The sequence below is a fragment of the Chrysemys picta genome, chromosome 5 (assembly GCF_011386835.1).
Source record: "Chrysemys picta bellii isolate R12L10 chromosome 5, ASM1138683v2, whole genome shotgun sequence".
Lineage (NCBI taxonomy): Eukaryota > Metazoa > Chordata > Testudines > Emydidae > Chrysemys > Chrysemys picta.
The window spans coordinates 16,623,731-16,628,553 of NC_088795.1; the positions used below are offsets into that span (position 1 = coordinate 16,623,731).

The window sequence follows — 4,823 nt, forward strand, 5'->3', positions numbered from 1 at the left end:
TAGACTTAGCCAACCAACGTGGAAAGCGACTCAGCGGCTGTACAAGGGGAAAGAGTGAAACTGACTATACACACAGGGCCAGATTTTCAGATATGTAGGACTCAAAAAAAAATTAATGGAGATATCCTATCTCCTAGAACTGGAAGGGACCTTGAAAGGTCATCAAGTCCAGCCCCCTACCTTCACTAGCAGGACCAAGTACTGATTTTGCCCCAGATCCCTAAGTGGTCCCCTCAAGGATTGAACTCATAACCCTGGGTTTAGCCATCCCTCCCACCCCAATGTGTGATGAAGGAAACAAAAGCCAGTTCCTTCAAGCCAGAGTTGAACCAGCGACCTAAGGATTCCCTGGAGAATTAAGCCTACAGTCCTCCGCTCTACCAACTGAGCTATCGAAGGAAGACAGGATAGACAAGATCCAGATAGGCACCTAACCTGCTTAGGTGCTTTTGAAAATCCCACTAGGTGCCTAATACCTATTGAAATCAATGATGAATTTCCAATTATTGATCTGAATGGGAGTTGGGTGCCTAGGTGCTTTTGAGAATCCCACTAGGCATCTATCTGCATCTTTAGGGACCTAAATAACTGAAAATCCGGCCCACAGTGATACCACAATGTAAACTAGCTGAAAAATACTACTATGAATAAGAGAGATTTGTTCTCTACTTGCTTTCAGTCCAGAGGATACTTGTAACAGTAGTAAGTTACAAAAAAAAATCTAGAACCACTGAAGAGATCTCTTTTAACTTCAATGCCTGTTTACACTGTCTGAGGGTCTAGGTCCCGAAACACTGATATGGAGCACATGCATGCTCTGAAGATTTGGATCTGAATTTCATGTAGCAGCTTTCAATGCTCTGCGCCCTCCATGGCCTTTTTACTGTACCTTGAATAGATTTTTAAGGCCAGAAGGGCCCACTGTGACCATCGTCTGGGCTCCTGTATAACACAGATCGCAGAATTTCACCCAGTAATTCCTGCCCGTAGTTATTAAGCCCATAATTTCTAGTTCCTTTCCCATTATTTGTTTGTATTGCAGTAGAGCCCGAAGTATGGGCCAGGATCCATCGTACTAGGCTGTGTACAAACACAGAACAAAAAGAACAGGAGTACTTGTGGCACCTTAGAGACTAACAGATTTATTAGAGCATAAGCTTTCGTGGACTACAGCCCACTTCTTCGGATGCATATCAACAAAAAGACAGTTCCTGCCCCAAAGAACTTACAGTCTCAATAATCTTCTTATGCACCCTTCCTGAATCTAGCCCATTTTGAGTACAACTCTTCCCAACGTCTATATTATCCATCAGCAACAGCACTGCATAAAGGCTAAATCAAGAAAAACAGTACATATTTTGCAGAGTAGTTTGGGGAAACCTGCACTGCTATTACTGTAGCTGTTCGTTGATAAATTGAGGCATTTATTCCCTATCATCTTTATCTGTCACCTTCCACCAGCCCTAAACACTTAATTATTTTTTTTAAACTTTGGCACTGTATCAGGTTGGCTCTCAGCTAAATAAAATACTAACGATTTTAGGCAGTGCTGTTTGTCTTTTTCATGGCTCTTGGCAAAACAAAGGTTGATCTTATAGTGCCACTGTTAAGATTTGATAGGGTAATGAAACCACCTGGATTTGTACCAAGCTCAGACTTCTTGATAAGGTAATATGTTTGTTTACAGACCTGCACAATGAAAATCCACCAGTTGCCAGCAAATTTAACACCGTGTTCCCAGGACTCATCGCTAGAAGTTGAATGTGATTGTTATCCTCTGATTTAGGTTCAGCTTCTTCTCACAACAGAGAGCTACTAATTCTAAATCCCAGAAGCTCCTTGGCAGAAACTGGGCTTAATTGTTATGCTCTTCGATCGTAAAAATTAGCATATTTCCAGCAGATTAGCTTTAGGTAACTCCCTTAAACATGAATCCTTACAGGACAGAAAGCAGAAAGAAAGAGACCCTGATACATCATTTTCTATATCTGTATTAAGTGACTGTATTGGTATGAGACCATTCAAGCTCTTGATTGCACTAACTGTCCCTATCTCTGGTTTGCATGGTGCTGTCAAACGCCTATTGTGGTGGCTTGACAGCATCTTCAATATCAGTATTCACGTTACTTTTCACAAGCTTACAAGGAGAGAATACATATGATTGATACTACACCTCTACCTCGATATAACGCTGTCCTCGGGAGCCAAAAAAAAATCTTACTGCGTTATAGGTGAAACCGCGTTATAGCGAACTTGCTTTGATCCACCGAAGTGCACAGCCCCGCCCCCCGGAGCACTGCTTTACCACGTTATATCCAAATTCGTGTTATATTGGGTCACGTTATATCAGGGTAGAGGTGTATAGCATGTAAAAATCATACAAGGTCCTAACTGATTCTCTTCTGGGGGTCTCCTAAGAACACCATTAATGTCCCTCAACTCCCACCATTACCCATTGGCACTGTGTGGGTATTACCTCTAGCCCCCACCCATGAAAACAACCCCAGCAGTGTTGCTGCTGAATCGGCTATAGGGGTGAGAAAACAACATGAGGGATTCTCCCTGCTGGTTTCCCTGCCCCATGAGAATGAGAACTAAAGTATAATCACACCGATATTGGCCTCACCATTGTCACCATTGCCGGCTGAATTGTAACTTTATGTACATGGTGTGTAATGGTGGTGCAGCAGGAGCAGGTTAGGAACCAGACTGTGACTGAATCACAATCCGGTTCCTGTTTCCCCATTGCTCCAAGAGGTAATTAGTCAGCACCCGACCTTTTTTTTTTGGCACAGATGACTTCCCCTCTGGGCCTGCTGGTGAAGCATGGAATTGAGGGACATGGGGCCTTGGCTACACCCACTCACTGCCTGCCCACTTAAGGCTTGATCCCACGCTCACTGGAGTCAGAGACTAAACTCCCATTGACTTCAGTGATGCAGGATCAAGCTTGTAGGTGGGAGGGAATAGTAGTTGCTTTGCTCCCACCGCAGACACCAGTGAAGCCTGTAGATCACAGAGAGAGCGTGGGGTCTCCTTGGGCCCCCTGACTACCCTGCCTGGGAGAACAACAGGCTCATGACTGAGCCCCTTATATGATCCTTGAAGTCTATAGGTAGCCCAAAAATATCCCATCAAGAACTCTCTCTCACCTCCTTCCCCCGTCACACACAGGTACTGCTTAGCAGATGTGCGCAGAGCTGCTTTCTAGAGTTGTGCAGCCTGTTTTCTTTCTAAACCCTGCTGCTTTCAGATGTTTACATTGTGAATAGACACAAAAGCCATTTGGCAGGAATGAGAACGGGGTGGAAGCCTATCCTGAACTATTTTCTTTCCGCCCATTTGGAGCGTCACTCCCGTTTGGAGTGTCACTCCACCATGAGTCCTTCCGAACTCAGAAATAGAGCATCCGTCCTTACTTCATAAAAGTAACGGAATAAATAAACGATGGGGAGCTGGGAGGCACAAGAAAATAAGAACCCCAAGTTGGCTCTTTAAACCTTGGTTTCCAGAGTTTTATTTAGGAACCTAAGTCCCACTCCTGCAACTTCAGATTACTGCATCCACACAGAACCCCGGTGATTTAGAGTCACAGAGGTTACGACCAGAAGGGACCACTGGAACAACTAATCTGAGCCTTCTGTAAATCACAGGCCACCAGCACCACCCAGCACCTGCATGCTAACCCCACAACCGAAATGAGAAACAAAGGATTACAGCCCACGGGGGATTAGACTATTATGTGCCGGAGGCAGAGAACAGGAGGGACTGAGGTGCAATGCCTGAGGCCCCTGCAATGACAGGAAATGAGTAAGTGCGATATAGCCAGATAATCCTGGCAAGTGACCCACACCCACACGCTGCAGAGAAAGGTGAAAAAAACCCCAAGATCACTGCCAATCTGAGTGTGTGTGTGGGGGGGAGAATTCCTTCCTGACCCCACCTATGGCAATCAGTTAGACTGAGCATGTGAGCAAGAACCAGCCAGCCAAACACCTGAGAGAGAGAGAATGCTTGGTGCCACTTCAGAGCCTGGGCCCTACCCACCAATGCCCCTCTCCAGTTATGACCATCCCTGATGCTTCAGAGGAAGGAGATTAAAAAATAAAACAAACCAAAAACCTGAACACACTGGGGTGGAAGGGTTTTCCCTTCCTGATCCCTCCATAGAAGCATGAGCTTTTAGGAACATAAGACTTCAGTGTGGCTTGGTCCGGGGGCAGTCTACCACAGTCAAGGAATTGATGGATCAGACCAATCCATAGTTTATTGATTTTCTTTTCTCTGCTTCTCCTCCACTCCCCTTTATAATTATTTTATTGCAGTAGTGCCTAGCATCCCCCGTTCTGGACCACGACCCCAGTGTGCTAGGCACTGTACAAACAGAACAAAGATGGTCCCCTGCTCCTTTCCCCTCCCCTTCAATCAATGTTGATAAATGCAAAGTAATGCACACTGGAAAACATAATCCCACTATACATATAAAGTGATGGGGTCTAAATTAGTTGTTACCACTCAAGAAAGAGCTCTTGGAGTCATTGTGGATAGTTCTCTGAAAACATCCGCTCAATGTGCAGCCGCAGTCAAAAAAAGCTAACAGAATGCCAAGAATCATTAGGAAAGGGAAGACAGAAAATAGCATATTGCCTCTATATAAATCCATGGTATGCCCACATCTTGAATACTGAGTGAAGATCTGGTCTCCCCATCTCAAAAAAGATATATTAGAATTGGAAAAGGTACAGAAAAGGGCACTAACACGATTGGGGCACAGAACAGCTTCTGTATGAGGAGAGATTAATAAGACTGGGACTTTTCAGCTC

The 4,823-nt window shown here is 44.8% G+C and overlaps 1 non-coding gene across 1 annotated transcript; it reads right to left on the bottom strand.

The window, feature by feature from the left end:
* Positions 1–309: 309 nt before the first annotated feature.
* Positions 310–399, bottom strand: TRNAY-GUA (transfer RNA tyrosine (anticodon GUA)). Its single transcript is given in 2 exon segments — positions 310–345; positions 363–399. It is a non-coding gene; the product is annotated as a tRNA-Tyr (tRNA).
* Positions 400–4,823: the final 4,424 nt, after the last annotated feature.